The 12,756-nt window shown below is 53.2% G+C and overlaps 1 protein-coding gene across 2 annotated transcripts in view; it reads left to right on the top strand.

Annotated features, from left to right (window-relative positions):
* Positions 1–12,756, top strand: part of XXYLT1 (xyloside xylosyltransferase 1) — a 235,794-nt gene that overhangs the window by 157,560 nt on the left and 65,478 nt on the right. The window lies entirely within an intron of this gene.

Below are 12,756 nucleotides of genomic sequence, written 5' to 3'. Positions count from 1 at the left end.
CCAAATCGTCTACTAAGTCAGGGCCAGACCTAGGGCCCAGCTGCTGGCCCGGGGCCTTTTTCGTCATCTCCCTGTCTGCTGGGTTTGGGCTGGGGTTAGCAGGTTGGTGCCATCGGGTCTTGTTTTTCTAGTGCAGAGAAGAATTTTGCACATACGGCAAGAAGTCCTTACTCTTGGGAAATGCCCCAGAAATGACCGCAGCTGGAGAGCATGGCCCTGCGGGCCCGCTGACCCCAGGGCCTTCAGCGGCCCGTCCCTCCTGTGAGGGCCTTGCACAAGACCCTGCCCACTGGCCTCGGGGGTGGCCGCAGCGCCTCTACCTCCTCTGAATCTCTGTCCAGCCAGAGCCCTGCAGACCCGGGCTTTGCTCCTGACCTAGCGAGTCTCCAGCTGCACTGCGGTGAGGAGCCCCCACGTCCTAATCTTGGGGTAGGGGGTAGACTGGTCTCTGAGGTCCCTGGGATGCTCTTCCTGAAGGAAGCGGAAAGATCTTCTGGATTCAAACTGCTTTTATCTTAGCAAACTCTTGAAGCGCACCCAAAAGGGGTCCGACAGGACACGCAGGGTTACCGACGTGATCCTATAATCGCACGCCGCGTGCAGGGCGGACAGAGTGTGCGGGGCAGGACTAGGCCCTGGGCCCCAGGATGGGAGTCGGGCTGTGTTCTCGACTCCTGCCCTTGGTTTGCTCTCACGCTTTGCGTCTTTACCTGGATGCTGGCACTGCCATGGCTGGTCCCGCACTTAGGCCCTTTACGGGGCAGGTTCACACCTGGAACCTCAGGTGCGCTCCGGGCAGCTCGGTTCTCCGGAGCGCCTCTGCTTCTGCCGGAGGGACATGTGAGCTGTGTTCCAGTAGCTGCAGGCTGTCAAGTGGGGGACACTTTGCACCGAGGCCGCTGTACCTGGGGAGGAATTTGGCGAGACGAGGTCCTGAGTCACCTCGACGCGACGACTCGGACCTGAGGAGCTTCGCCTCAGCCACATGAGTCAGGACCTTCCCGGTGACTGTGACAGAAACCCAGCTCACACTTGTCTGAAAACAAAGGGGGGAATTCTTGGTTCAGGAAACTGGGAAAGACAGGGTGGAGGGGACAGGGCACGACTGGATTCCGGGCGCAGCCGCGTGGCCAACGGTCAAGGATTCCTCTCCTTGGAATTGGTCTTCATTCTTTTCTACGATGGATAAGGGTGTTTTGTGGAGGGGGGAGGAGGGAGCAGCAGCTGCAGGTAGCCTGGTCTGACTCTCGCCAGGGAAGGCCCTGGAACAAAGGGGCCTCAGTGTAGACGACGCCAGGCAAGGCTGTAACTGGCTGCTTTCCACCCTGCGCCCGCCTCTGGGGCCAACAGCCTATCCAGGCCTGGTGAGGGCCACAGGGGACCGCCACTGGTGGACAAATAGAGGGAATGGGTCACCCAGGAGGGGCAGTTTTGTAAATGAGGGGGATACTGCTATAGGGGGGTCAGGGGGTGTCCCGGGAGAGGCCAAAACAACAGGTACGTGCTAAAGATGTCCTACCAGGCCGTGTCCAGAAAGGGGACACAGAGAATTCAGCAGAGGGGGCTGTTAGGCATAGAGCCGTTAACGGGGTGCCTGGACGCCGCCACGGTGGAGCGGAGGCACCCCCGCGGGAAGCGGCCCCTTCCTATGGCTGTGGGAGCAAAGGGGAAACTGAGGGGCCTGGAGGAGGCGCCCCCAGAGCTGGAGCTCAGCTTACAGGGGGGAGGACACGCTCCAGGGGCCCAGCTGCCCTCCTCTTGGAGCAGGGGTGCCAGCCAGCTCCCAACGGTGTGTCTTGGGGGGCAGGGCGGGGTGACACCGGTCCCGCCAGAGCTGGAAATGCTGCCCAGGGGCCTGGCTGAGGCGTGGGCCACCGGGCAGGACCGCAGCGGCCGGAGAGGCGCTCAGACACGGGAGGTGCACAGGAAAGCCAGGGGCAAACCGGGAAGAGCGGGTTCCCCCCTCCGGTGGCTGTTGCCCTCCTGCGCCCCGTCGGCGGAGCCCAGCAGAGCCCAAGGGTGGACGGGCCAGGCCCCGGCCCAGATCTCCGCGGCCCAGATCCCCGCAGCCCAGATCCTCGCAGCCTAGATCCCCGTGGCCTACAGCCTCATGGTGCTTGACCCCCTCCCTGCGGCCCCCGACTCCCTGGTGGCCCGTGGCACTGCACCACCAGCAGACGGCCAGCGGGGCAGGGGCCGGGGGACAGGCCGGCTGCAGCTCTGTGCTCAGGACGGGAAAGCCCCCGCCCGCAGATGGCGCCTCTCAGCTCCACTGGGGTGCTCGCCCCCCGGCCTGGTTAGGGCTTGTGCGCACATTTGTGTCCTCTTGAGCTCCTCCGGGGTGGGGCCATGTCTCCCCGCTCCGGCCGGGCTGTGTCTGGGGCCCGTGCTGGGTCAGGGAGCCGAGGGCAGCTGGTCCAGGAGCCACCGAGGCAGCCCTGGCGGTGGCAGGCCGGGGGTCCCGAGGCCCAGCGAGGGGTCCCAGCGGGCGGCTGGGACGGATCAAGGGGCTGGGCCCGCTTTCCCGCCAGAGAAGGTCATCACGAACCCAGTGCCCCCCACCCCAAAGGAGGCCAACTGGGCCCCGAGGCTGGCACGGTCCCTGGACCCCTTGGCTCCTCCGAACCAAGCGGCGGCCGCCTCCGCAAGGCCCAGGAGGAGTGGCTTCTACTCTCTTTTCCCTTCTTCCTTTTGCTACTCTGATTTGTAACGAGTCAGTCTTGAAGGAAGAGTCCAGTGCCTGGCAACGTATAGAAAAGAGGGCCGGGGATCCCTGGGTGGTGCAGCGGTTTGGCGCCTGCCTTTGGCCCAGGGCGTGATCCTGGAGACCTGGGATCGAGTCCCACATCGGGCTCCCGGTGCATGGAGCCTGCTTCTCCCTCTGCCTGTGTCTCTGCCTCTCTTTCTCTCTCTGTGACTATCATAAATAAAAAAAAATAAAAAAAAAAAATTAGAAAAGAGGGCTGGGAGGGGACAGGATGGTCCCCCGGCAGCCCCGGGCCCCCTGCCACTGGCCTGTCCGGCCCCCGCACTGCGCAGCCGGGCACAGACCTTCCCCGCCAGCCGGTCCCCTGCCCTTCCCCGGAACTGGCCGGGGGGAGGCGGGCTGGTGGACAGGTGTCTGAGTCCAGGCTTCTGGATGCTTCTTCCTGGGGCCCCGGCACATGGGGGCTGGGGAGACGACCTCCCCTTCCCGTCCCCGCTGGGCCGCCTGAACCAGCTCCGGGACACCGTGCTCATAGAGCCGCGTGACTCGGTGGCCTGCCTGCATCGGAATCCTGACGCTGGGCACCTGGGCGAGCTGGTTAAGCTCTCCGTGCCTCAGTTTCCTCATCAGAGTTATGGCAAGGCTTCAGCGAGATCAGCAGGGTTCAGGGTGCGGCACAGCACTTGGCACCGGGAAGTCCGTCAGGAGCAGGGGGGTGCATGGGTTTCCTGGGGGCGCCTTAACAAATTACCATACATCGTGTGGTTTACGGTAATGGAAACTTCTTGCACACGGTTCTGGAGTTCCTGAGCTCAAAGTCAAGGTGTCAGCAGGGCCCCAGGACCTGGAGGCCCTAGGAGAGCCGCGGCTGCCAGCATTCCTTGGTCTAGGGCTGCAGGCTCCGGGCTGGCTCTGCAGATCTCTCTCTGGTCTGTCTTCACCTGGCCTTGGTGTGTGTGTGCGTGTGCACGTGTGTGCGTGTGGCTTCAAATCTCCCTCAGCCTCCCTCTCAGGAGACCCGTGAAGCACTCTGGGTGCATCCGGATAAGCCAGGGTAGTTCCCCCATCTCATGGTCCTGATCTCATCACACCCACAACACCCTTTTCCTTCCACACAAAGTAACGTTCACAGGGAGCAGGGAGCAAGCAGGCCGTGGACATGTGGGGGACGTGCGCTTTCCCTCGAGTGACAAGCGGGAGCGGGAGCGGGGCAGAGCCGATCCTCGGTTGTCTGTGCCAGGGCAGGCTCGGCGGGGGCAGACCCGACACGAAGGCACCTGGGCCTGCTCTGGATCTGGGCGCTCGCGGCAGCCGCTGGAAGGAGGTGAGGAGGGCATCGGGGAGAGGGCAGGGAGCCAAACTGAGTGGGGTCGGAAGCCCCAGCCTCAGGCCACTGTCCTGGGAGCTTTCTTTCTTTCTTTTTTTTTAAGATTTTATTTATTTATTTGAGAGAGAGAGAGAGAGAGAGAGAGCATAAGTAGGGGGAGCAGCAGAGGGAGAGGGAGAAGCAGACTCCCTGTGCAGGGAGCCCGATGGGGGGCTCGACCCTAGGACCCTGAGATCATGACCTGAGCTGAAGACAGATGCTTAACCTACTGAGCCCCCCAGGCGCCCCTCAGTACATCTTTTTAAAAGTATCTCTTTTGCCTTACTCTTAAATGATAGTTTCATGAGTTCTAGGATTGTAGGAAGAATTCGTAGCCCCACAGCCATCTGGGGTTAGTAAGCCTCCTTCCACCAAATCCCACCCTCCCAGGAATGCTTCTCTTAGCCCACGTGCTCAGCGGGCTGTGCCGGAGTCAGCAAGAGCTTCTTCACACCGTACACCAATGCCCTTAAGCCTAAGCGTATTAAGAGAGCAGAGGAAATGCTCCACCCCGGAACCCCCTTGCGAGGTATTTTTCCTCAGCACTTTGAAGATACAATTCCATCGTCTCCTGGCGTCTCTGTTGATGACGGAAACTCTGCCGTGCATCCAACACCCATTCTGTTGCAGGTCTTTCTCTGTCTTTGTAATTTATTTTTCGTAGATGCGGATTTATGTTTATCCCACTTGGGGCTTGGTATGTTCACTCAATGGAAGGCCATGTGTTTCTCCTAAATCTGGAGAAATCTTGTGAGTCGGGCCCTTCCTGCTGCCGGAGAGGATCGGCTCACCTCGATCACTGTGTTTCTGTGGTTGGCGCTGCCTCGATCCTGTGCTAAATGCCTACGTGAACCCCCAGGGCTCCACTCAGCACCCACAAAGGCATCAGTACTGGCACCTACTTCACGTACGTGCTAGTTGCCCAATAATTTGGGCAGGTAATCGTGTTGCCTTTGGCAAAATTAGAAGCTGCGTCACTGAAAATAACCCTGCTCCAGGAGGAAGCGCTACTTCTGCCTCCATTGTCCATCTTGGCTTCTGAAGTAAGCTCAAGCTACTGAAATCCAAAGTGGATTAAAGAGTGCAGTGGTTAAGAAATTACAAATCCTGGGACACCGGGGTGGCTCAGGGGGTGAGCTTCTTCCATCTTAGCATCTAGAACAGCCTGTGGCCCTTAATACGGTGCTGGATTTATGTCCCGCACTAGATCAGGAGCCCGGGCAGGGTGGAGGGGGGTTGCGTATGGCACGGGGCGAGGTCCGCCCCCGCTGGAGGGACCGTGTCCTGACACCGTGCAGAGCTGCCGTGCGTGGAGGCCAGAGAAGCAGATTGGGTCTCAGTCAGCTCTGCCACTAAGTTCTCTACGCCAGTGCACCCCTTCTTCTGTACCCATGGGACACTGTGCTCACTGCCACAGCACCCCATTGACAGATCTCTGGGTGCTTGTCTCCTGACTGCAGGGCTGGGTCCCCTGGCCACCCCTGGATGAAGGGGTAGCTGGGAAAGCAGGAATTTCTCAAGCCCCTTCAGCAGGCAGTGGCAAGGGAGGGGGCTGCTAGGCTGCTGTGTCCTTCAGCCCCGTCCGCCCACAGGTGGGGCATCAGCTCGAGCAGCTGGAGGTCCATGCCCGGCTGTGGCCCAGCCTCTTGGGAGTTACCTCACCATCAGCGGAGACCCCTGGCCCCTACCAGAGCCAGCTGTGTTGGGCAGCTGTTGCCAAGACCCCCCCCCTCCGACAGAGTTACGGGGCACAGGTGCTGGAGAGGCAGACCCCACAGAGGTGAGGCGTGAAGTCATGTTTTCTGGATGGGCTCTGACTGGAGGCTCTGAATGATTCTGGAGGTGGATCCGTCTAATGGGTGGTGATCCGAATTTAAATTCAAAAGTGCTTGAAACAGGTCAAGATTGGGATGCCCGGGTGGCTCAGCGGTTGAGCGTCTGCCTTTGGCTCAGGGCATCATCCCGGGGTCCTGGGATCGAGTTCTTAATGGGGCTCCCTGCACGGAGCCTGCTTCTCCCTTTGCCTGTGTCTCTGCCTCTCTCTCTGTGTCTATTATGAAAAAATATATAAAATCTTAAAAAAAAGAAAAAGAAAAAGAAAAAGAAGGAGGAGGAGGAAGAGGAGGAGGAGGAGGAGGAGGAGGAAGAGGTCAAGATTACCGTAAAAATCTCATCCAAAAATATCAGTAACAACTAAAAAGTTCTGATAGGAAAGTTGGTATTTCGTTGCTGCTGTTGAAATGTACTTTTCTCTGTATCTCATCATCAGTCACTAAAATCTAACCTTCCCATTAGCAGTGCTAAGTACCTGCTGAACATTCCAGTAAGTAAATTAATTTGGCCAAGGATTTGCTTGGCAAATTGAGTTCTGTAAATCGGCTCTCAGTGAATTGGTCTCTCCGCTCTCTGTGAACCGGCATCTTCTCGGTTGACCAGACTCACCTTCTGGATGGGGGTAGGGATGGGAGTGGCGGAGTCGGGGTACCCCCGGGGGGTGAGAGCCAGCGCTGTGTCTAGGGAGTGGAGGGGTGAGCAAGGGCCGGGATGGGCCTCATGCTGCTGCCGCTGCCAGGAGGAGCGTGCACAGCCCAGCCTGGTGACGAGAACTTGCCGTTGGCCCTCCCGGGGCTCCCACCGGAGGAACTCACAACAAGAGACACTGTGCTGGTGCTTGTCCTCGAAGCACCTGCAGCTGGGAAGGGTTCGGAGGCCCGAGGGTCTCTTCCTTCTCTGCAAGGGGGTGCTGATGCTTAAGGACTTCAGGGAAGACCACTTGCAAAGGTGTGGAGGACCTGAGTGGGCAGGACCCGCAAGGACGAGCGCAGCCCAGAGTGAGGAGCGGAGGCAGCCTCACCCATTTGCTGCGGCTGGCCTGGGGCAGTGGGTGGGAGGTGTAAAGCTGTGGTGCCTGCCGCTCTGCTGGGCGGACCCCGGGAGCAGCCGTGGGTGCGTAGAGGAGGGGGGTCGTGGAGCAGGCAGATGCCTACCACGCCGCGTACCCTAAGGCCACGATTACTTCCAGTCCCTGCAGAGTCTCAGTGTCGTAGGCAAAGACACTGTTGTGTTGGTTTTTTTTGCAAATGATCCCCAAGTGTTAGGTGTGTATGGGAGTGGGCCAACCGGGGCGCGGCTGTGAATTAAAGACGGTACTTTGCCAGTGTTAGAGCCTCGCTAAATTGGTGCATTTCTAAAAACAAAATACCTATTCGGTGATTGACTTGATCGTTCATTACCGTTTCGCCTGCCAACCTACACAGCTGCTTGAGGACAGCGTAAGATGTACTTAATCACTGTTGACATTTTTCTAAGTGTAGTGTTGGCTGAGATTAGAAGTTTTATAAATATATATATATATTTTTTGTGTGTGGGTAAGAGGACTCTCTTGGCTGGGGATGTGGAGTAGTTTATAGCGTAAGTAATCTAAGAGCACGGTTACCGTGTGCTATTGTGGGCTAGGAAGGGTTTTATTGAATGGCTGTGTCTTAGGAGGTGGAGCAGATGCAGGACCCTCCAGAGGCCCTCATGGTGTTCGGTGTGTGTCTGTGGCCACTTGTCTCGGCCAGGCCTGAGATCCTGACTGAGTCAGATGGCTCTCACCGTTGGCTTTAGCCCTGGCTCCTTGTCGTGTCTTTTCATAGCATCCCTCGCTCCAGCACCCACATACCCTGGCCCATCCCCCAAAAAGGAAAATCCCCCAGAACATCTCCAGCAACATATATGGGAAATAGTCCTGATTTTATTTAAGAGCTTCACATTGAGCAAGAGATGCTAATTTTGTGGGGGAATATACCACACTGGAAAAACAGCGTTCTTAAATATATAGACTTGCTCAGAGAGGGGTTATTGGAGTGGCCCCATTGCCCAGACTGTGGGATTTACTGGGGTCTCCAAATAGAGAGGAAATGTATAGATTGTCAGTGGGCATATTACCTACCTGTTGCTGCAAAACAAATCACCCAAACCTTAGGCTTACAACGCCAGTTATCATTTAATATCTCTTGGGTTTTCTCTGGATCAGGCAGCCGGGAGCAGTTGGCTGAGCAATTCTGGCTCAGAGAGTCTTCTGAGGCTGCAGTCGATGTCAGGCAGGGCTGAAGTCATCTGAAGGCCCGTCTGAGGCTGGAGGCTCTGCTTCCTGCGTCGGTGCCGGTGGGGGCTTCTCGGACAACTAGCATATTTTTCTGGGCATCATCAGGGCACAACATGTGTTTAAGCCGCTCACACAGCTGATCCCAGGTGGCTGTCATCTCATTATAGTGTAAGTGTTCTATTGCACGGGCGTTCATGATAAAGGACACATTCTCAGGAAAAGAAACATCATCTTTGGCTCGTCAGACTCCTTAATTGCAACAGTGGAAAGCAATTCTGCTGATTTAAACCCGAAAGAAACTTATGAGCTTGGAAAACAGTCTGGTACAGAGAAGACTAGGAGTGGCCAGTTTCACGGCCAAACCACAGCCCAGAACCAGGCTGGGAAAGAGCCGTTGTCGCAAGTGCTGGGAAGCACAAAGCCAAGCTGGCATCCCCGCGACCCCACTGCCCTCCCCGGCCCAGGACACCGAGCACTCAATGCTGCGGCTCTGCTGTCCCTGCCGCCTTCCTGGGCACCGGATGTCACGGCTGCGGGCTGCCATTGCCTGAATGCTTCTTCTGCTGACCCACCTGTTTTTCATCATCATACCCTGGCTCGCGTCTAGGGCAGGCGAACCTGATTGGCTGAGTCCAAACCATGTGCTCCTGTCCTAGCTGGAAGGGAGGCTGGAAAAAATACAAATCTGGCCTTTCTGGCTCCACAGTGGGAGGAAGGCTCTGCTTCCTATCAAAACTCGGAAGGTGGTAAATTCACAAGCATGGAAAGGGTTCCAGATGCTGGGCCCTTCATACAATAACAACAACAACAAACGGACAAATGCTTTCTACATTTCCTGCCTGAAGAATGACATTAAAAAAAAAAAAAAAAAAAAAAACAAAACCTGGAAAGCATGTGAAAAATTGACCAGCGCTGTCTTGTTAAAAGATCACAGGAATGTCTACAAAAAAGGCCAATGAAAACTAACATCAACGCAAGAAGAAATGTTTATAACCCCGTAATAAAAGGACAAATAATCGATTCAAAAGTCAGAAAAGGACTTGAATAGACATTTTTCCAAAGAAGATATACACATGGCCAATAAGCACAGACAAAACTGGGCAACGTCATTAGCCATCAGAGACATAAAAATCAAAACTACGGGCAGCCCCGGTGGCCCAGTGGTTTGGTGCCGCCTTCCGCACAGGGCCTGATCCTGGAGACGCGGGATCGAGTCCCCCGTCGGGCTCCCTGCTTGGAGCCTGCTTCTCCCTCTGCCTGTGTCTCTGCCTCTCTCTCTCTCTGTGTGTGTCTCTCAGGAATAAATAAATAAAATCTAAAAAAAAAAAAAAAAAAAGAAGTGAAGTACTCCTATATACTACAACACAGATGTACTTTAAAATCATTATGCTAGGTTGAAAGAGACCAGAAACCTGGTCACAAAAGACCGTACATTATATGAGTCTAGTCCAGAGTAGGTAAATCTGTAGGGAGGTAAGAGGTTTGTGATTGCTTAGGGCTGAGAAGGGATTGGGGGTCTGGGGAGTGACAGCTTAAGAGTACGGGATTTCCTCTTGATATGATGAAAATGTTCTAAACTGTGGCAATGGTTGCCTATATCTGTGACTATGCTCAATATCCTCGAGTTGTACATTTTAAATGTACATATAGCATATGAATTATATCTCAATAGAGCTGTTATTAAAGAGAAATACTTGCTCATTATAGAAAAGTCAAAAGGAAGGGAAAATGAAACTACTCAGTGTTATCATTTGGGGGTATTTCCCTTCACCCTTTCTAGGGAAAGTCTTTTTAAAAAAAACTATCTTATGTATTTTTAAGCATAGTAAGTATTTAATTTTATCTCTTTTTTTTGTCCACATTTTTTTCCATTCTTGATAAATATCGTTTTAATGATCACACCATGTATTTCACCAAGTGGATGCTTTGTATGCTCCTTAAACATCCCCTACATGTTGGACATTCCATTTTCTCCTGATCATAAATATGCTTTGATGAACATCTTTGTTGTGAAGGTGACTTGAGGTTTTAAGATTGTTCCTTAGGAGAGGTTCAAATGGTGAGATTATTGGGTGAAAGTGCTTGAATACTTTTTAGATTTTGATGCTTAGCGCCACTTGCTATGCAGAAGAAATATACCAGTGTGCCTCTCAAAAGATGTTTTAAGAGAAAAAAACATGCCCCATTCCCCTATGGGTTAAACTAGGCGCTCCTTTCCTCTAATCTGTTTTACCCTTGGAAGTGGATTCTCACTGTAATAGATGCAGTCAACACTAGTTTTTCTTCCCCATCTGGGCCCCTGAGTTGATTGCTATCTGGGAAACATTCAGGACAACAAATTGGATTATTTAAAGACACGAACGCATTCAATAGCCCAGGAGACGTGGTTGCAGCGACAAAATCTGGAAGCCGAGAAGCACCTAGACAAGCACTAACTTACTTAGCAGATACACTAAAGCTGAATACTGAGTCAGTAGTGGGAGAAGCTAAGAAACAGCCCAATCTGGGGATTCCGAGTGGTACCGGGGAGGAGGGGCACCTGATTCTTCTGAAAGTGACAGCAAAGTAACACTGAGGAGGGGAGGACTGGTTGCAAACTGATTTAAAAAGCGAATAGATCCCAAGATGCCTCCCTCACTCCATGCAGCCTGACGCCTATCGGTTCTGCGCCCGTCCTGAAGACTACTGTTTATCTCTGGAAAGGGCAACACGAGGGGCCGGGCTGGGGCAGCTCAGGCCCAGCTGCAGGCACGGTGCTGGATTGCAAACGTTTAGGTGGAGAATGCAAGTCGCTCCAGCCTTCTTCCCCTACTTAGCTCCCAGGAAATGGCAGTCAGTTGCACACACTCCAGGCAGGAGGCTGATGAATCTTCTCCAGGACCCGACCGACAGGAGAACCCCTAAACATAATGTTATCCAGACTTTTCCAAGAAATGGCCTAGCCAGATCATCTTACAGTGAATCCTACAGCCAGCAAGCCATCACACACTCAGTGCCCACGGTCAGCATTTTTCTGCTTTACTCTTATCTGTGATCTACTAAAAAACAAGGTCTATCTCACTGTGTCCCCAAGTCATTTAGGGCTCGTCGTAACGTTTATGTATTTATTTATACTTTATTGATAGCTTGCACATAAATTATTAAGTTAATCTCTACATTTTGGTCTTACTTTTGGTGTCACATGTGAAAGGAAACATTCCTCCACATATTTCCTAACTGGTTTTTGGGTATTTGTGTATGAAAGGTATTGCTTTTTGTGTTTGTTTCATATTCTACTACTTTATTGAGCTTTTTTATGTATGCTAAAATTTTTCAGATGAATCATGTGGGTTGACGGTTGGACCATCTGCACGTGATGGTAGCTGTGTCTCTTCTTCCTTTTCTAAAGCTATACTCCTTATTTCGGAGTCATATGCGTTGGCCCCCAATCTTACGTCTTAATTAATAGCAGTGGTGGTAGCCAACATTCCTGTCTGTCCTTGACTTTAGTAGGGTTGCTTCTAAGAGTCTTGCCATTAGGGACTATGCTTGAAGTTGGTTTAAGAAAGATATTCTTTATTGTATAAAAGGAATATTCTTTTTACAGAAATTGATGTGACTTTCATCAAATGTCTTAATAGCACTTACTGACACGTTCATGTAATTTTTCCTTTGACTTACTATCAGTGCTGCATACTTACTATGCTGTGTTGAATAAATTAAATTAATAACATTCCTTCAGTAACCGTCTTCTGAGTGGATCCGTTAGACACATGGTGGCAGTATCATGGTTTTCTGGATTTCCATCCTCAACAGGCACACCCGCTCAGGCTCTCCATCCGGGACTCCTTCCACCCCCTCCAGTGGTCCCTGAAGATCCCCATCGGATGGAAAGGTCATTCTAATCTCTTCTACTCAAATGTGGCCCATGGGCCAGTAGCCTCAGCATCGCTGAATAATTGGAGTTTATTCAAAATGCAGAAGCTCAGACCCCACCCTAGACCTACTGAATCAGAGTCTGACATTTAACGAGACCCACCCCAACCCCAGGAGATTCATATTACCACGAAAGTCTTAGAAACGTGGCTCTGACATAGTGTTATAATGGCTTCTCCCGGTTTCTTTTATTAACAGGGCAGCCTTCCAGTCCCATCCAAGAGCTGTTCAAAGAAGTCCTAGGGTGTTTGTGTGTGTATAAGAGAGGGAGACAGACAGACAGAGTTAGAGAGACATAGAGCAGGCCTGGGAATCGCACCCTTGGGCTTGAGCCTCTTCAGCATCCCTGGGCAATTATCATAAGTAATCTGGCACCTGCATATAAGCCAAGCTCTCAGTGTCTGTGGGCTGGGAAAGAGTGTCCTGAGGTGACATGGAGAGGACAGCAGAGCGGAGAGTAAAAGAGAGTTTCCTAGGAAGGCCACCTGTAGTTTGCTTCAACCAACAGCAGATGGTGGCCGCCAAAGTGCCTGAGTTGTTGGAGAAGGGACGCTGGCTGGTTATTTATCTCCGGACTTTATGGTTAGCAGCTGCTGGAGGCAGGATTTCCTCTAGTTTTCTTGGGATGCTGAATCTGGTAAAGAGACTTAGGCATCATGACTGTGTGTGTGCACGTGT

The sequence above is a fragment of the Canis lupus genome, chromosome 35 (genome assembly GCF_048164855.1).
Source record: "Canis lupus baileyi chromosome 35, mCanLup2.hap1, whole genome shotgun sequence".
NCBI classification, from domain to species: Eukaryota; Metazoa; Chordata; class Mammalia; order Carnivora; family Canidae; genus Canis; species Canis lupus.
Note: the sequence above shows the minus strand (reverse complement) of the source record. Positions and strands in the feature narration are given on the sequence as shown.